This window comes from Pinus tabuliformis, chromosome 2_2, assembly GCF_031772625.1.
Source record: "Pinus tabuliformis cultivar Carrire ecotype Pingquan chromosome 2_2, CPIR1, whole genome shotgun sequence".
Taxonomy (NCBI): Eukaryota; Viridiplantae; Streptophyta; class Pinopsida; order Pinales; family Pinaceae; genus Pinus; species Pinus tabuliformis.
In genome coordinates, this window is record NC_142300.1 from 949,204,342 (window position 1) to 949,226,045 (window position 21,704).

The window sequence follows — 21,704 nt, forward strand, 5'->3', positions numbered from 1 at the left end:
TTATGATTTCATAGACTCTAATGTTGGATTGAAGACCCACCATGTTCCAAAAATCGATATGGGGAAGTTTGGTGGCAAGGATCTCGGAACATGGATACTACAAATGGAACAATTTTTCGATCTCCATAATATGCAAAACACACAAAAGGTACGTATTGCAACTTTATATTTCGAACCAAATCAATTTATATGGTATCGATGGCTTTGCTCTCGTAAACAAATTGTCACTTGGGCAATTTTCACGGGAGAAATGATAGCACATTATGAGGATACAAAAAACAACACCTTTTTTAGCCAATTGATCAATCTCAAACAAAAGGGTTTGGAGCACATTGATGACTTCTAGAAATTGAACATAAGGGTAAAAGATATTCCAGAGGAGCATAAGATTTATGTGTTCATAGGGACTTTAAAGGATAATATCCAACATGAGGTTTGCCTTTGGGAAACTGATTCATTAGAGAAGGCATTCAGGTTAACAAGAAAAATGGAAAGCAAAATTATGGCAACCAAGAAGCCTACCACTCACAACTATAAATATGGAAGTGGTGTTGCCCCTAGCTTTCCACAACCTACAAGGTTGACACCACAACAATTGGAAGAAAAAAGAGCAGAAGGGCTTTGTTATAGTTGTGATATCAAATACACTAAAGTTCATAAGTGTCCTAAGAAGAAATTATCCCACATAGATTATGAAGAGGAGGAATAAAAGGAACAAGAAATGTCAAAAGAAGAGGATATACCCCAGAAACAAACCCTGACCATATCTTGTAATGCATTGGCTAGAATTACCACACCTCAAACTATTAAGATAGGACATATGAAGAAGAAAAAGGTAATAGTGTTGATTGATTCAGGAAATACCGATAATTTTATTCATTGTAAGATAGCCAAGGAATTGATTTGCTTCCTATATCCAGCACCAAAGTGTCAAGTGGAGGAACCAAAAATTGCTATGGAAATGCCATAGTATCAAGCTATCCATGGGAGAATATGTATTTAATAGCCCAATGCTTTCCATTCCAATGGGTGGTGCTGATGTTGTACTAGGAGTCCAATGGCTACAATCCTTGGGTACAATAACTTTTAATTTTCAAGAAATTTTCATGAAATTTTGTACAAAATGAAAGGAAGTTGAATTAAGGGGTATTGTCGGGAAATAAGGAAAGATAATCAGCTCTAACAGTATGACAAAGCTTTTAAAGAAGGAACAACGAGGCGTAATTGCATAATTATGTACTCTAGATTTTCCCACATCAAAATCATCTATTTATCCAGATCTCCAAAAAGTCTTGAACAATCATTCCAAGGTATTTGAAACTCCCAAAGGCCTCTTAGCTATTCGTGATCATGATCATGCTATTCATTTTATTCCAGGAAGTGTTCCTCCAAACATCAGGTCGTACAAATATTCCTATGCCCAATGAGTGAAATTGAACGTATGGTTGGAGAAATTCTAGAGGCTGGTATAATTCAACCTAGTCAAAATTCTTTCTCTGCTCCTGTAGTATTGGTGCACAAGAAGGATGGATCTTGGCACATGTTTGGATTATAGAGAGATCAAGAACCTCACTATTAAAGATAAATTTCCCATTCCTGTCTTTGATGAATTATTGGATGAATTGCATGGATCAATTTACTTCACCAAGTTGGATATTCATTCAGGATATCATCAAAACAGAATGAAGATTAAAGATATTCTGAAAACAACATTTAAAACTCATGAGGGTCATTATAGATTTTGGCCATCCCTTTTGGCCTTACCAATACACCTTATACATTTCAAGGTTTGATGAATTCCATTTTCAAACCCTTCCTTAGAAAATTTGTGTTAGTATTTTTTGATGATATACTAATCTACAGCGAGTCTTGGAAGGATCATGCTCAACATGTTGATAGGGTGCTCAAACTATTGGAGGAGACAATTATATGCAAAAGCCTCCAAATATTTCTTTGGAGAACAAGAGGTGGAATATCTGGGTCATATTGTATCTCATGAAGGTGTTAAGGTACACCCTAGCTAAATTAAAGCCATTAAGGAATGGAAACACCTAACATCCATAAAGCATCTACAAGGATTTCTAAGTTTGATAGGGTATTATCGCAAGTTTATTAAGAATTATGGGCGAATAACAGCGCCTCTAACAACATTATTGAAGAAATATGCATTTTCATGGACTCCGGAAGCAAGAAAGGCCTTCGAACATCTTAAAGAGGCAATGTGCCAATCACCGGTCTTAGCTATGTCGAGTTTCACAAAAACCTCTATTGTGGAATGTGATGCTTCAGGAAATGGAAATGATATTGTTTAAATGGAAGATCAAAGATCCATTACTTTCAAAAGTCGTCTAATCAGAGGAAAGTATTTACACAAAGCTATTTATGAGAACGAAATGTTGGCAATACTACATGCACTTAAGAAATCGTGACCCTACCTAATGGGAAGACATTTCAAGGTAAAAAGGATCATGATAGTCTTAAATAATTTTTAGATCAAAGATTATCCTCTGAAGAGTAACAAAAATGGGTCACAAAAATGTTGGGTTATGACTTTGAAATCATCTACAAAAAGGGGAAGCAAAATGTTGTGGAAGATGCACTCTCAAGAAAGGATGAGGATGTGGAAGCGCTATTGTGTGCCATTTCTATTATCCAACCAAATTGGATAAACAAAGCAAGCGATGAATGGAAGAATGACAAAAAAGTGTGGGCACTCATTCAAAAGTTACAACAAGGTCCCAATACATATGATACATTTAGCTAGAAAAACGATTTGTTATGGTACAAAGATTTGTTATACCTATGTAAGAATTCCCAACTCAAACAAAATATTCTTATGGAATTACACACATCTCCCTTAGGAGGGCACTCAGGATTTTTAAAAACTTACCATAGTGTTAAGAAGGAATTTTTTTGGGATGACCTTAAATCAGATATTCAAAATTTTGTGGTGGAATGTTTGGTTTGCCAACAAAATAAAGTTGAAACAATTAAGACCCCAGGTCTATTACAACCTTTATCAATTCCAGGCCAATGTTGGGAGGAGGTTTCAATGGATTTTATCACAAGTTTACCCAAGTCTGGAGGAAACAATGTCGTCATGGTGGTAGTTGACAAACTTACCAAGTATGCACACTTTTGTGCATTATCGCATCCATTTAAAGCCTGTACAGTTTCTACCGCATTTATGGAAACAATTCAAAAGCTACATGGAAACCCAAAGATTATTTTAAGCGACAGAGATCCTATTTTCAATGGACATTTTTGGATAGAATTATTTTCTTGTCTCGGTACTCAGTTAGCTCATAGCTCATCTTATCATCCTCAATATGATGGGAAAAGCTAGATAGTAAACAAATGTTTGGAAGGATATCTTCATTGCTTTTTACCTGATAAACAAACACAATGGGTCAAATGGTTTTCTCTGGCTGAATGGTGGTATAACACTTCCTTCCATACTGCAACAAAAATGACCCTATTTATGGCACTTTATGGATATCATCCACCATCCATTACATCGTATTTAAGGGAAAACTCTAAGGTTCAAGCAGTGGAACATCACATCGAGCATTAACAAAAAGTTCTCCAACTCTTAAAGGATAACCTCAGGTTGGCACAAAATAGAATGAAACAATAGGTAGATCAACATTGCAGCGAAAGAAGCTTTGATGTAGGTGACTAGGTATTCCTACGGCTACAACCATATAAACAAATGTCACAAATGTCCCTCAAGCAAGCTAAGAAGGATAATAAATTATCACCAAAGTATTATGGTCTGTACCAGATGTTGCAAAAGATTGGTACTATGGCATACAAATTGGAGCTTCTTGCAACTTCCCGAGTGCACCCAGTTTTCCATGTTTCATGTTTAAATAAGATTATACGTGACAAGATCCTAGTTCAAACAATATTGCTAGAACTTGACGAGGAAGGAGAAATCATATTGGAACTAGAAGCAATCACAGAAACAAGAACTCGACAGCTACGAAATTGATCAATTTCAAAGTATCTCATCATGTGGAAGAACTTATCCGCCGAGGATTCCACATGGGAGGGTGAGAATTTTATACAAAACCATCCAGAACTACTCAGGCATTGAGGACAACGCTTTTCGGAAAGACAAGGGCACGTTAGGTCCCTATAATCCTAGTGATTCCCCCATTACTATTGTCATTGTAGCCCTTATTGTTATTATTGTGCCCCTATTGTCCCCATATTGTTATTAGCATGCCCCATATAAACCCACTATTGTTATTGTTGTGCCCTTAAGTTATTACTATTATGTCGGCTTGATTATATTGTGACCCCTTAGAATCCTATATAGAAGGTAGGTTTAGTCATTTGTATCATCCAAGAATTGTTCATTCGTGTAATGTAAAGGAGGTTGCCCCCTCGAAGAGGCTGAATTCTAAGGAGTTAATCTATCACTTCCATCCTTTTGTGATCTAGTTTCATAACATTGGTTTTGTGTTTATTCCAGAATTAAGCGCTTAACATTATCAGAGCTTTCTTATCAGTGATTTCCACTTGTTTCCTATATGCCAACAACAACAAGCCGTCGATCGTCGATTTGATGTCATCATTGCCACATGGCATCTCCTGAGTGGTGACACGTGTCACCAGGATATAGCCAATTAGGCCATGTCAAAAACCAAAACTGTCTGCCACGTGTCCCTCCGTACCATCACATCATGTTGATGTTAGCAGCCACTTGTCCCTTATCGGAACTAATTATCATATCCTGTGAATTGTCCACATTGGAGCTCATCTGAGACTGTTATATGTCCTTATCGGACCCAACCGGATGCCTCCATGTGTATTTCCTAGAGGAGAGAGAAAGAGGCCTCGCCTACCTTGTTTTTTCAGCTAATTCTTTTGTAAAATTCCTTTTTGGCCTTCCCAACGATTTAACAAAGAATGCATTGTCCTGTCTTATTAAACTTAATTGGAATTTGCTGATCGATTGTTTCCTAATGTTGGTCACCTATGAAACTAACGAGTGCTGATAACTGATATGGCCTTGTCCTCTGACATGGGGATCACAAGTCGCTAATCGAAGAATTGCCTTAGTTACTGTGCCGCACCTTGAATCCTCCAATTGTTGATATGTCAGGACCTCCGTCATGCGATATCGCTAATCGCTAATCAGAGATTTGCATTCGTTGTGTGTTTCTCCTTAGAACCTCCGAAGTCTGACTTGTGAGTCTTACGATGCTTCGATCTTCAATTTGCGACAGTTCCAACATTCGAGATCTCCGATCTCCGATCTTCAGCCCTGCTTAAGGCTTTAATCACTCTGAACTTTAGTAGGCAATATAGTTTGAACCACAAGCCCATTTATGGAATTTCGCATACCGTTGGAAAGATCTTCTAGAGAACTTTTAAATGGAAGGTGTCTAATTAGCCATTCAGTCCATATGTTACCTAAAAATATGGCTCCAAACTCACTTCCAATATTTTGCTCTTAAAATCTCCAGAAAACTAGGAATCACACCCACATTGTGTCCTTAACATGAGGCCTGCACCTCCTATGGACTTCCATCCTAGGCGATCACTGTAATAATTATTTGATATCTTCTCTAATAAGATTACTACTATGATTATTCTCTACATGTAACCCACAACTACCGAGATATTCCTCATGAACCATCACTACCAACATCTGCTGCAACAAGTGTTAGGATATTCCGACACATAGGATATAGTTAAGTTCAACTTGGTCTAGTATAGAGTTAGGTTAGAGTTAGGTAAAGTGTGTTTCTTTACCGTTGTACATTTTGTAACTTACAATCCGACGGTCACGATATGTAGTGATCCGACGGTTCACTCTCACCTCGGTATTACCGACACTTGATCCGTGGCTTGACACCCGATTGGTCCATGAGTTCTATTTAAAGCGCATGGAGGGTCATTGTTCGGGTAATCTGTGCATGAGAGAAGCTTATGTAAATTTTCATTCTTTGATTAATAAATTGTCTGTACCCACGTTGGGACAGGCCGTGGACTGTTTCCCTCCTTGCACTCTGAGGGTTTTAACCACGTCAAAAATACTGGTGTATTGATTTGAGATCTGGTTGTGAGCGGTGTCCTCTTGGTATTCTTTCTGAGGAACTTACCCTGTAAATTCCTACATGGTATCAGAGCTATTTGAGGGCCGCGTCCGTTGGTGATCCAAATCTGAAGCCGGTAGAACTGCATGCGGCTGTCGTTTCCTAGATCTGCTGTTTCTGACTGCTTTCGGGCCGAGAGGACTGCTCTGTTGCGTTCGGAGCATCTGTTTCAGTGAGGAACCCCTTTCGTTTCACGCGAAAAGGTTTCCGGTAGCCCTAGCTGCATCATTTTTCAGATCGGGAGGTATACAGTGTTTTTTTTGCAGTTTACTGTCATTTTCTCTCTGCTTATTTCGGTTTCGGTTTATTTAGCCTTTTTTTTTCCGGATCTATACCTTTCATTTCTGCGTATGCTCTTTGCCCTGCGACTCTGTGCGATCTGGGCAAATCAGAAACAGAAAGAAAGGATTTTTCTCATGCGTATGCTCTTTTCCCTGCACCTTAGTGTGATCTCGGAAAATCAGAAACATTGAGAAAAATATTTAGTTTTTCGGCTAAAAGCTAACTTTGAGATTTTTTTTAAAATTTCTAGTTTTTTGGCTAAAGCTAACTTCGAGCCATAAGGTTCGTTTTTCTTTGGATATTCGTGTTGGGTTTTGTGTTTTGTGTTTTGTAGGGGAAAAGAGTCTTCCCAAGGCAAGCACGCAAATCGAGGCCCCCCCCCCCCTCTCTCTCTCTCTCTCTCTCTCTCTCAAATATTTTGTATAGATCAATTGGTTCAAAGACCTTTTAAGAGAGTAGAGGTCTTGGGTTCAAGTCTCCATTTTGTGGGGGCGGATTTTTTCATTCCCGCACATTCGCGCACTTTGTCGGCAACTTCAACAATTTTTTTTCAAAAAGCCATAACTTCTTCATCCGGAAGCCTTTTTCAGAGCCGTTTTTTTTAAAACCGCCTATTTTTTCGAGATCTATCCATTGGACCACTTACTTTCAGCATCTTCAGCTTCAGTTGTTTTTCAAAAAATGGAAAGTCCATGCCAAGTCATTCTTGACAGCACTAACTACTTCCAATGGGTAGCCTACATGGGAGATTTACTTAGAAGTAAAGGTCTCTTCAGAATAGCCACAGACCAAGAGAAGAAACCCAAAGATGAAGACAAGGCCGAAAAATGGGAAAATCGACAAGATCAAGCACGTGGTTTGATAGGAATGTCTGTTTCTCCTGATCTTAGATTCCACATTGCAGAAATTGAAACTCCTCATGAAGCATTAGAAAAACTTGCTAAAGTTTTTGGGATTAAAAATGAAATTAGAGCCCATCAACTTGAGAATGAGTTGCTTACTTTGGATCCTAATAATTTTTCTTGCATTGAAGATTTCTTGTCCAAATTCAAGACCCTTAGATATCTCTTGGAAGGTGTTAAAGTTAAGAAAGAAGATGGTAACCTTATTTATTCCATCCTTACTAAGTTGGGACCAGCCTACTCTGTATTTGTTTCCACTTTCCATTCTACCAGGGAAGCTTTCATTTGTCAAGGCAAAGACTACAAGCCCCCTTCCTTTGACTCCTTTTGTGATTCCTTAATAAGAGAACAAGAAAAACTCTTACACCTTGGTCTTCTTAATCTTGGAAACTCTTCCTCGAAAGCGTTAGCCGCCCAGCAGCAACCAAATTCAAAGAATCCTAAGAAGTCTTATCCTCAAAGGAATGGTCCTAAACCAACTCAGCCTCAAGATGAAAGATCATTTCAGCAATATGACAAGACCAATAAAAACAAATGGAAGAAGACTGACAGACATTGTAACTTTTGTAATCGAGATGGCCACTTAGAATCTAAATGCTTTAAGAAGATGGAAGCCTTGGAAGCCGCAATGAAGAAACATAACATCCATCTGGAGCCTACTTCAACTTCAACTTCCGGAACGGCATTTTCTGCATGTCATCGTCAATCATCTCAGTCTGGTTATGCATTAAATGTATCTTCTTCTTCTTCTCATTCTCATGAGTGGCTCATTGATTCTGGAGCCTCTTGTCACATGGCCAAAAACCAAGCCATGTTTTCTTCTTTAAATGATTGTAACACCAAAAATATATATGTTGGTGATGATAGATCTCTTAATGTTGTAGGGACTGGAACTGTTCATCTAGACAATGGTCAGTTCAATGATGTATTATGTGTTCCAAACTTATCCTGCAACCTTCTATCTGTCTATCAGATAACTCATTCAGGTGAAGGTAAAATTGTTGAATTTTCACCTCATGATGTTGTAATCAAGGATCTAAAAGATCCTAAACAGATTCTAGCTACTGGTCTTGCTGATGATTCCAAAAGGTTGTATAAGTTTCACAACTTTGGGTCATCCCATCTTCCCTCAGTATTTGTTGCTCATAATGATGAAGTGAGCAAACTTTGGCATGAGCGGTATGGTCACTTAAACTATCGCTCCCTTCAGCATCTATGTAAAGAAAACATGGTGACAGGTCTTCCTATGGTATCTTGCAAAGATGGTGTTTGTTCCGGATGTGTACTCGGAAAACATCATCGGGACAGTTTTGACAAACGTGCCTCTTGGCACGCCTCAGCCCCTTTACAGCTTGTGCACAGTGATTTATGTGGTCCTCTTCCTGTTGCTTCATTCTCTGGCTGCAAGTACTTCTTAACTTTCATTGATGATTTCTCCAGACGCACTTGGGTATACTTCTTAAAACTCAAGAGCGAAGTATTTACCACCTTTTTGGCCTTCAAAGCATTCGTTGAAAAACAATCTGGACATCAAATTCTTAAGCTAAGAACTGATAATGGTGGAGAATATGTTAAAAATGCATTCATCAACTTTTGCACCGAAAATGGAATTCAAATGCAACATACTGTTCCATACACTCCACAACAAAATGGTGTAGCTGAAAGGAAAAATCGCACCTTAAAGGAAATGGCTAATTGTATGCTGCAATCTAAAGGACTCAGTCTTAGTTTTTGGGCCGAAGCAATTAATTGTGCAAATTATATAATCAATCGCACTCCTACTAAGGTTCTAGAGAATATCACTCCAGAAGAAGCTTGGAGTTCCATTAAACCAGATGTAAGTCACTTTCGTGTGTTTGGAAGTGAAGCATGGGCCCATATTCCAGATGAAAAGCATAAAGCTTTAGAACCTAAGAGTGAGAAATGTACTTTTGTTGGATATTCTGAAGATGTAAAAGGCTATAGACTTATTCCATTTAAGTCCAAAAATGTTATCATTAGAAGAGATGTAAAATTTGATGAAAATAAATCGGCCTGCGAGCCTAGTCCGGCGGATGTGCCACCTCTTCCTATCTCTTCTATCTTTGAAAACATTTCTTCTTCTGATGATGAAAGCGAGGATGATAATCCTTCCCCACCTTCTCAGGATCCTCAACTTCCAAGATGGGTCCGTGCTACTCGGGATGCAGCAGGTGATCTTGCCGGTGATCCTACAGATCAGCGACGTACACGTTCTCAGTTTGAAAGAGCCTCTTCTTTACTGGCTCAAGCTCCAGTAAATCATGATCCTGACACTTTTGCAGAAGCTTCAGGCCATCCACATTGGGAAACAGCTATGAATGAAGAATATCATTCATTGATGACAAATGATACATGGGATCTTGTTCCTCTACCAAAGGGACGCAAACTTGTTAGATGCAAATGGGTTTACAGAACCAAGTATGGACCAGATGGTAAAGTTGATAAACATAAAGCTCGTCTAGTTGCTAAGGGCTTTTCACAGGTTGAAGGCATTGACTACACTGAAACCTTCTCTCCAGTTGCCAAAATGAACTCTATCCGCCTTGTTCTTTCCCTTGCTGCCTCTTTAAAATGGGAAGTCCATCAAATGGATGTTAAATCTGCCTTCTTGCATGGTGACTTGCAGGAAGAAATCTATATGGAACAACCCATTGGCTTCATACAAACAGACTCCAGCCTCGTTTGTCGACTTAAGAAATCCCTTTATGGCCTCAAGCAAGCTCCTCGAGCTTGGTATGCCAAAATGGATAGCTTTCTTTTAGAATCTGGCTTTTCTAGGTGTCATTCTGACAATACTGTCTACACCAAGAAAGTGGGCAACTCTCTCATCATCCTTGTTCTTTATGTTGATGATCTTATTCTTACTGGTAGTGATCCCAACCTTATAAACCATGTGAAGTCTAGCCTTAAAAAGAAATTTGAAATGACAGACTTAGGACACTTACACTATTTTCTCGGTCTTCAAGTCTTGCAATCCCAAGAGGGTATTTTCCTTTCCCAGTCCAAGTATGCTTGTGATATTCTTCGTCATTTTCACATGGAAGACTGTAAGCCAGCCACTTCTCCCTTTCAGTCTGGAGTCAAACTTTCAGTCTCTTGTACTTCTCCTGAAGTTGATGCTACCTTATACCGTCAACTTGTCGGAAAACTCTTGTATTTAACCCATACTCGTCCTGATCTTTCCTTTGCTGTTGGCCTTGTTGCTCGTTTTATGCAAAACCCCCGTGAAAGTCATTGGAAAGCAGCTAAAAGAATACTTCGTTATGTTCGAGGTACAGTACAGTTTGGGATTCATTACAGTGCCAAAGCAGCTCCTCTGTTAGTTGGTTTCACTGATTCTGATTGGGCTGGTGACCTTGATGATCGGAAGTCTACTGCCGGTTATGTCTTCACTCTTGGTTCAGGACCTATTACATGGGCTTGTAAGAAACAGGCTGCCATTTCTCTTTCATCAGCAGAAGCAGAGTATCGTGGTGCCGTGGAAGCTAGTAAGGAAGCCTTGTGGCTTCGTCAGATCCTATCAGAGTTTGGCTTTGAGCAGCAGCATCCAACCACACTTTGGTGTGATAATCAAAGTGCCATTCAGCTATGCAAAGATCCAGTCCAGCATCAGCGCAGCAAACACATTGAACTACACATGCACTTCATCAGAAAGCTCATTCATGACCATGTTCTTGAAGTGCAATATTGTCCAACAGATGATCAGGTTGCAGACATCTTCACAAAGGCTCTCACAGAGGCGAAGTTCACTAAACTTCGATATATGCTTGGAGTTCAGGAAGTTGTCACTAAGGGGGGATAGGCTCTAGTGCCTCCTTCCTTCTCCTATTGTGTCATATTTGTAAATCCTTCAATCCTATCCCAAGTTGTTCTTAAGGGGGGATGTTAGGATATTCCGACACATAGGATATAGTTAAGTTCAACTTGGTCTAGTATAGAGTTAGGTTAGAGTTAGGTAAAGTGTGTTTCTTTACCGTTGTACATTTTGTAACTTACAATCCGACGGTCACGATATGTAGTGATCCGACGGTTCACTCTCACCTCGGTATTACCGACACTTGATCCGTGGCTTGACACCCGATTGGTCCATGAGTTCTATTTAAAGCGCATGGAGGGTCATTGTTCGGGTAATCTGTGCATGAGAGAAGCTTATGTAAATTTTCATTCTTTGATTAATAAATTGTCTGTACCCACGTTGGGACAGGCCGTGGACTGTTTCCCTCCTTGCACTCTGAGGGTTTTAACCACGTCAAAAATACTGGTGTATTGATTTGAGATCTGGTTGTGAGCGGTGTCCTCTTGGTATTCTTTCTGAGGAACTTACCCTGTAAATTCCTACAACAAGCAACCAAGCTTGTCTGGTTGACATCAATGCCAACACTCCTACGACCTGTTACGAAAGCCAAATGCTCAACAAAACTCCTCAGGATGGTTGTTGACATCAATTCCAACACACTTGAAGATGCCTTCTCAAGGCCAGTGGCCATGCACACAATGCCAACTGTCCAAAAATTTCCGCTTTTGGCATTGATGGAAACACACCATCCCTTTCTCCAAGTGATGGCCAAACCTCAAGCTACTTCCACACATCTCATGGAATGAGACACCAATGTCCTTCTTGGCATAAAAAGTATACACATTTTTTCTCCCCCTTTAACATCAATGGTAAGGGGCTACAAGTTTCCTTTCTCTCCCCATGATCACACCGATTGTGAGGACTAGAGTCTCGTTGTTGAGATGTGCATCGTGCCTCACAGACCTTTCTTCCAGGGTTGTTGCTTCTACTACTCCATACACTAGGAAAATGTGATATGCTCCCCTTGAACATATACTGCCTTTCATTTTTCCTTCCAGTTTGGACAAATTATGGCTACAGGTTGAGCACTTTGTCCGCTAAGGCATCTTTTATATCAAAAATATTGACACCCATTAAATAGTGCATGGTATTGATGCTGCTGCAAATACCAAGTTATAATGATGTATTTTGTCTAGCCCTTCTTCGTTGTTGTTGTTGCTTCTTACATTGTGGTCACTTTACTTGAGAATCTCCACTTCTCCCCTTGAGATAATTTTCATACTATGGGGACTGCTTCACATCTCATACCAATTTCATCAAAAGAAATGATACAAGTGGAACATTGTACCATGAAAACTCTGTTATTTCCTATCTAAAAAATAAATATCCACTTGCACACATGGTTACTCAACATGAGCCCATCAGAACCAATTGACATAGCTATACCAATTGAGGGTTAAGGGACATGAAAAATCATACACCAATTGTGTTTCTTAAACACTAGACTGCTAATCATAATCAAAGTTACAACTTAAATGAAATAAGAGTATTTCACCAAATATGAAAACCTTTTATTTGCTCAGGAATATTCCTTTCTGAGGTTGTCCATTGTTGCCTGCTACTTCTTATCAAGCAAGCTCCCCCTAAGCCAATGTTCCCTGATATCCTTTAAATCTATCTCGTTAATGAATGACCTACTTCTTTACATTTATCACAAGGCAATATCATACCTTCTATGCAACATGGTCTCTCTTCTAAGACTTATTCATAACCACTAAGAGTGTGATGGGTAGAAAATTCTCCAAGTTTCGATTCACTGCTTGAGGAACAATGCTCCTCAAACCCTTCTTGAGCCACATGGCTATCTCCACCAGAAAGACATTGCAATTTGTTCAACACTTCCTTTGATGACTCACAATGCCTTACTTCATCATCATCTGACTTAACTAGCCCTTTCAGGATGACCTCCTTGGATTTTTCGTTCTTTTCTTCATTTAATATGGAGAGCCATATATCACCATCCAAGGAAATCAAGTAGGCTTCCATTCTAACCCTCCATATTCCGTACCAATGCTCATGGCTTGATCAATATAAGAATGGAACTTCTTCTGCTGCTAATCAAACATCATTAGCCATTGTTTCCCTTTGATCTACCTTCTAGCGATTAAGCTATTGTTGAAGCAACCTGGATCTGATAGCAATTGCTAGAAAAAAATGTTAATACAAAGAGGGGGGTGAATCAGTATTATGGCTAATTTTAACTTCTTTATGCCAATTTACTTTTCCTTTTTAACTTGGCATACATCCATATTTTAGCAGCAATATATAATGTGGTAGCAACATTACCTCAACACACTAGCATACAAACCATAAGCATCATACACATTAGACACGCGATTTTCATGTGGAAATCCTTTTGGGAAAAAAACACAATGCTTTTTCTTCTTATTGATGTAAATAAGAGCTCCTACTCTATTAAATCAATCGTTTTTGTTAGAACCCACTCACAAGAAGCACCAAATCCCCTTCATTGTTTGGTAGCACCAACTAGCAAGAATCACCAACTCTCTCTATTTGTAGACACATTTCCACCTTACCAGAAGAACCATGTGAGGCACCAACCTCATGGGTTTGTTGCAAGTACCAACTTATAGCTCCTTGGAAGTAAGAAAGTCCCAATTTGTAGGAGGCACCGACCCCCAAGCCTTCTCAAGCTCCACTAGAGATGGAAGCACCAACTTATTGTATTGTAGGCACCAAACCACATTCAAATAAGAACTGGTTGTTCTATGTAGTTTGGCAGCAACTCTCCCTGATAACATCTTTTGTTCTCAGCCCACTCTGCTACACTTTTCAACTCTTTGCAACAATCTTCAGCAGCCCTCTGATTTTCTTAACATCAACAGTCACTCAGCTCTTGGCCTCTCTGTTCTCCACAACACACAGTTTTCTCTCGACCTTTCTTCACACAACACAGGTTCAACTCTCTTCCTTTTTCTCACAGCATCTAATAGGCTACTTTAGCCTTTCACCCAACACACAGGAAACTCACAACCTTTCATACACAACACAACCTACTCTTTCCTTTCACACACAACTCGCTTCTCTTGAGGTCTCTTTTTCTTATGCTTAGGCACTCTCAACATTTAGACACAGAATTGGCTCCTACATAGCCTCTCACATCAATGCACTCAAACAGATCACATCAAATGCACTCACACATATCACTTTTCTCTAAATCTCTCACGCAACAATGCTTCATTTCCCTTCTTTTCTCATAAGAGCAACTGAGTTTTGTTCAGCTACCATTCACACAATTGATGTGACCACCCTATCAATATTGCCACACTGTCGATGTTGCCACAATGTTGATGCTTCCACATTGTCCTCATTCATCACTGTGTATTGTGCTTAGGCATGGCCTCTCCATGTTGTTGTTGCCTCTGCCACTGGTTAGTCCACCTGCATACTCAACATAGGCATAGTTCTCTCTGTCTGCAGCTCTTCCATCACTGAGACTCTCCATGCACTTCAACACTCAGAGAGCTTGACAACACTTTACCATGGCTTCTTTGTACTTCAGGCATGGGCATTCTGTGGACCATTGTCCTTGTTTCCTTATTAAAAATCAACCTTCATTCTTGAGACCAAAAATCTACTCGGCATTTACTCACACAGCTTGTTGCTCTATATGCCCTTCAGTACTCTGTACTATGCTTTATCGGAGGAAATAGTTCATAGTGCTACATTATGGTGCGACACCAAGAAACTACTGGTTTCTGACCTTTGATTATGTCAAGCCCCTTTTATTTTCAGCCATAATCAAATATCCACTTATAAGACCAGGTGTTGTGACTTGAAGATTAGCCTGAAGGCGTTAAGCCCTTTAGCATTGTACCAGAGGGCTTTTATCCTTTATATTGCACTTTATCGAAGCTTTTCCTCTATCAAAACTTTATTCACCAAAAAACAACAAATTTCGATTGTCCTTGTAGTTTTTTGTTCTGGCCCCTTTTCGCATTTCACTTCATAACACCGAGGGCGGTGATCGAGTGCCATGACCTAAGGCCCTAAGTATATCAGTGTTGTTCCGGGAGCCTATTTCCTTTGTTAATCACTGTGCCATTGGTTTTCTATTTATTCCACAATCAAGCAGTTAACAGTATCGAAGCCTTCTTATAGAGGATTTCCACTTGTTGCTTATATGCCAACAACAACAAACAATCGATCATTGATTGCCATTGTGATGTCATCATTTCCACATGGTGTCTCTTGAGTGGTGACATGTGTCACCAGGATATGGCCCATTAGGCCACGTCAAAACACCAAAATAACCTGCCACGTGTCCCTCCTTACCATCATGTCATGCTAACGTCATCAGCCACGTGTCCCTCCTTACCGACACATAATGCTGACGTCAGCAGCCACGTGTCCCATATCGGAACTAATCAGATCCTGCCACTTGTCCACATCGGAGCTCATCTGATACTGTCATATGTCCTTATCAGACCCAACCATATGCTTCCACGTGTCCTTCCTGGGGGAGAGAGAAAGAGACCTTGCCTGCCCTATTTTTTTAGTGAATTCCTTTGTAAATTTCTTTCTGGCCTTCCCAACGATTTAAAAAACAATACATTGTCCTGATTTATTTAACTCAATCAGTGTTCATTGATTGGAGGTTTCCTAATGCTTGTCACCTATGAAACTGTCAAACTTCGATTGCCGATATGGACTTGTCATCCAACATGTGGAATCATAAGTCGTTAATCAATGAATTGCCTAAACCGAGTACTCCTAATCATTCTTCGGAGAGTTCACATCATGTGTGTAGAAGCAATGGTGGAATTACAAGGAAATTCCCAATTATAATGCTATTAGGTGCTTTTCCCTTTGTAACTATCTTTTGGAAAGTCGACACAAAGTTGTATGTACTTAAATTTAACTTTGTATGGCATATTAGTACCCAAAACATTTTGTTTGAATAGAAAAATCAGCAAAATGTGTCATCTTGTCACTTTGTACGATATACAATCTTCTTAGAAACTAACAACTAGATTACTATATATCAGGGACAACAAAAATGATCTCTTTATCGTCTTTGGGGCTTTGTATGGATCAATTATATTCTTAGGAGTCAAAAACTATTCAAATGTGTAGCCTACAGTTTTAGTAGAGAGAATTGTGTTCTACAGAGAAAGGGTTGCAGGAATGTACTATGCATTTCCCTATCCTCTATTTTAGGTTTGTCCTCTATCATTGTTTCATTTTATTCTAGACATTCAAAGTATCCATCTGCCAAATATTGGGTAAGAATAGTATGGGCCTATAGGATTGCCCATCAGAAAGTAAACTTTGGAGTTCAAGTCCTTCGGTCAGTATGCCCACATCTTCTCACTAGCTCGTATTAGTATTATCCAATGCTAAGGGCACACTTGGGCTTTGTGGATGGGATTTTTCTTGATTTGGGAATGTCTTGAAAGGTGCTACTTGAATTCCACTATGTTAACACCATTAATCTAGAATATGGAAACTATACAATTCTCTTTCTATTTATAAGTTTTTTTTATCACTTATTCCAATATTATAATTGGATAGGGTTCTTGTTTACATATGTAATATTCAATGATTACTTTAATAGGTGATTGAGCTTCCTTACATATCATTTAGACAATGGTGATTTGTGAATTTATCTTTCCTAATTAGTTTGATAGAAACCCTGCCATACTTTTCTCCAATATAAAATATAACAAAACTGTTGGATGAACTTACCAAAGAAATTTCATATTCTTCCAAAGAGGATTTTTTTATTGGCAACCAAAAACAAAAAAATATGTGAATAGACAATTGTGAGTTGCATATTTATCTACATTTATTATATATGACAAGTCATTTCTAGAAGGTTTTCTTATTTCCTGTGCACTAGATTTTACAAGCATCTCTTGACATACACTTTTCCCTAGATCAGTGGTATCCTTAACCATTACTAAACCATCTTAAGGAACCATTTTGACTTGCAAATAAAGCTATAGAATAGTAACTCACTATAATTTCTATTCCCTAGATCAATGCTACCCTCACATTCTCATGACCTAATGAATGCATTCACTACATTCTATGCTACATTTCTAAGCTTTTCTTGCATTATGAGCATGTAATGTTTTCACCATCGGTGATTAAATCACATTTCTCTATAGATTTTCATCAAATAAGTTATGTACTAAGTCCCAATGAAAAAAACCAAATTAGGAACTTCACATAGCCAAGTATGGCTTTCAAGTCAATGCTTTATTGTTGAAACGAGCTTTAAGGCCTTGCTATAATACCAATCTTAACAAATAACCAACAAAATTGACAACGCCAAACCTTGTTCACAAATTTTGCCAAATAGTTGGTAGATATTGTCCATTCTCCCACCATTAGTCAAATTTTATCAATGAATTAAACTAATAAATGTGAGCATTTAAACATTATAGGTGACTGCCCATAAAATTTTTGCTTGGGTGTTGATTTAACATCCTTGTCTACAATGGATGCTTTTAGGTGAAAATAAACCATCCAATATTGGATGCATCTCCACTACACATTGCATGTCATGTTATTCCTTTATATTTGGAAAGACATACAATAATTTGTGCAATTAGGAGAAGATACCCATGTCATTGTTTGCTAGTATATGATGCAAATGTTTGGAAGAGTGAGGGAACAACTTATAATATAAATCCGCCGATTAAAGCATATGGTGAACCATTATCATATTATAATAATCTTGGCCATATCATGATCCTAATTCATTTTTTGGAATCAGTAAGCTATTTATTGAGCACTTTATGTACCTATTCCTGACTTTATTAACCTTAATTTTCTCTGAAAGGTAGCACCTATTTTATACAGCTACATTCATTAGGTGAGAAATTAATAATTAGGCACAACTATCCCATAGGGAATATCTCATTGTCTAGTAGTTGTTTGGATTAGCAAGGTTTGTCTTTTAACTAAGCAAAACATTATAGGAATCTATTAGTTTTAAATTGTTATAATTTTGTTTAATGTAGTATATAATTATAACATAAGGTTATAATTAATATAAAATAGAGTTATACAATAATAATGAATATATATATAAAATGTTGTGTGATAAGGTTAAAACGTTTGTAATTTTATATATGTTTTAAGTAAAGAAAGTAGGAAAATGAAGAATTAAAAGCTAAAAAGTAAAAATTATGTTAGTTTATTGAAATAAGGTAGAAGAATAAGCACATCTTGGCCATTGGTAAATTAGAAGTTATTGTTAGATTTGAATTGCAAAATTCTCAGATAAAAATAGACTTGATTTCTATACTTAATCTAATCACTTGATCAAATTATCAAATTATCCATACTCATAATTAAAGAAATACATAATAATAATAATAACAACATCCACTTACAATCATTAAAACTTATAATCATATCTTAATCATATTTTAACATTAAAATTAACCATTATCACATCTTAATGAGTATAACCTTGATATTTATATGAAACTAGGTTTTTTTGAAAATTCATTGCTCATGAATATGATGGTATCATTGACACTTTTCATCACAATTTCTAATGAACATGAAGTTATATTATTTAATTCGTTTAAAATAATAATAAAATTCACAGTTGCTTGTTAGTTTAAACTTGATGCTTAACAAACACACAAATATTTTCCACCCCACATTCATGTTAGTGTGAAAAAAAACAAATTCAAATTTTCAATTTGTTTACGTATAATTAATATTAGTTAATCACAACAAACACTTTCAGTGACAGCTACAATATTCGCTCTTCCGCTCTCTAGTGCAGTTGGCCATAACAACAAGCAAGATGTTGTTGTTCCAACGCCCTTTCATCTGTCATTTATCAAAAACCAGCAGAATCAACAAGTGTTTAAATTCCTTGATTCTATCAAAGTTCTCAATTCTCCTCCTCCTCCATTCATAATAAGATCTTCTGATATCCATAACTTCATTTCAAATATCAAATCCCTGCAATCCTCGAGACCTTATATCGCTTCATACAACACTGCTCACCCTGTATGTTTCATGCCAGCTGTTGGGATGGGTCTATAACCTCTGTGGGTGTAGTTTCATCAATTTGTGCCTGTTGCGCCTCCTAATATACTTTTTCCTACTGTGCTTCCTTCTCTCCTCTGCGTAACTCCTGTTCTTCCCTAAGTTATCACATCAACTCCTGGAACTCCTTCTTTGTTTCCTCCATCCTTTGTTTCTCTCTTTGCCATTGCACGATCATCTTGTCGTGTTTTCGCTTCTTAGTCTCAATCTCCAAATATGCTTTCATCACAAGTGGATCTTCTTTGAACTTGCAGCTTTGCTCCGCTTTTGCACTGTCAGAAACTTTCCTCTTGCCTTGGTCATGCGCAGGTGTGCTACCCTCTGATGTTGTTGATGGTGCTGCTCTCTGCGATGCCGCTGCCATTTCATTCTTGATATCCTTATCTATGAACAACTTGGTGTATTCATAGATATGCAAGCTCATAGACACTCGCTCAACTACATCTCCAGTGGTGCCCTCAATGGTGTTCTTTGACCCCGCTCTCTGAGAGGCCATTGTACCTATAACGCTGAGAGGCAGATGAACACATATGATACCTGGAGACATAAAAACACTAATGGAAAGCAATATGTCAGTTGAAAATGAAAAAAAAAATTAAGTACTGACATGCAACATACCTGTGTGAGTAACTGTGAAGACTGCACAATTTCCACCGGGAGGCTGGGAGACTGACTGTCAAAATTGCGCAAGGTACACTCTAAGCTGTCACGAGGCTGATTGATTATTGGAACTACACAATGTAGTCCATCCTAGCTTGCTGAGGACTAAAACTGTGTGATGCGCAATTTCAATCAGCAATGACATGCAAACCAGCAAATTGCATTGTGCAGTTTCTAGGGCCAGTAAGGCACTGTCTCCCAGAATTGCACAATGCAAGCCTGGAGGCCAATGCTAGGCCATTTTTGCGTAGTTTCTGGAGGGAAGGCAGAGACTTCACTTCCAGAAATGTGGATTGCTAGCTGAGCAAGGCAAGGCCCGGGCCAAGGCAGCTCAAACCCACCGACGGGCGACTGAAAACATGAGAAGTATGAATGCATGGCGAAACTGAGTGCAAACAAGAATGAATGATCATGCATGCAAATACTGAGTGCAGTATTCAAAAAATGGGAAAACAAGCATGTGTGTAAAGCGAGTCGCCACGACGACGACTGTAAGCACAGAAATAGTGTCATGCATATGACAATAGTGAGATGCAAAGGAAAACCGAAACAGTGCTTCTACAAGCTAACATACATCAAGACGAAAACAAGCATTCATTGAAACCAAGCATACAACCCTCATAGAAGCTGAAATACAAAAAGTGCCATAAAAGAAGCAAAAGACATGAAAAGCGGACTCGGCCAGAATAGTTGAGTCAAATGTGCCAAAGACTCCTAGATGTGATACGGGATGTTAGAGATCCAAGATCGATGTGAGGAATAATCTCTGAAGCATCGAATAAATGAGTTTTGATCAGATCAAGGTTATCATGCACATGCCACAAACCTAGGAAAAAGAGACACTTGGCGGGAGGTTTCTATAATGGATTTGGTGTGTAACCTCCAACTACTTAAAATGGATCCCTAAAATCTAGGGATGCTCTTTGCTTTTCACTTTTTTTCTTTTTTACGGAAAGCAACCCATGCATGAAAATCATGACTGCTCAGTCCTGGAAGGAATCGGTCAGCCTGAAAGCACATACTGCAGTTTGCAATGCGGGGGAATAACATTTGCGGAATCTCTCGGCTGAGCTAGACTAGCTGTCCCTCATGCACTGTACAATTTCATGAATGAAGCCATGGCTATCAGCCAAAACTGCGTAATTCCTAAGCTGAAGCCTAATGTTGGGCTAAAATGTGCATTTTCCAGAGGGAAGGCTACCTAGTTGAACTACGCATTTCTGGAGCCCAGCATGATTGCACAATTTCTGGAGGGAAGGTTGGTTCCCCTCCAGAATTACACAGTTTTCAAGGGGAGCATCTCAGCCAAAAAATAGACTAAGTCTACAATGACTGCCTGCAGTGGGAGACAAACAAGTTGACATGCACAGGCTGGTAGGCCATTGAAATTCAACTAAAGCCTATGTACTTGGACAATGCAAGACATGCTGCTAAGGATGGTTGGTAGGGAGGCTCCACAATGAAGCTAAGAAAAAAAAATTGGAGGGTGGTTGTAGCCACTACAACACTTGGCGACACACTGGTAGAACTCCAGCTCTTTGAGTGGACCTTGTTTCGTGAAAAGCAGGTTTAACTCCTCCAGATGTATTGTTTGATTCTTGGATCATCTTGATTCCCACACTAGCTTGATTGAAAGATGTAGCACCTACCATGCTCTTGGTCGTTCAGCACACATTCCAAGACAAGTCAACACAGTTTTTTGATTGGGGATGAATGGTACATTGGTACACAAGCAATATAACAATCAGAGTTTAAGTTTCATCTTTGGTGTTGCTCCGCTACCAGCAGACCTGGATAATACCTTGGAAAAGTCACGCAGGAAGACAAGCATCA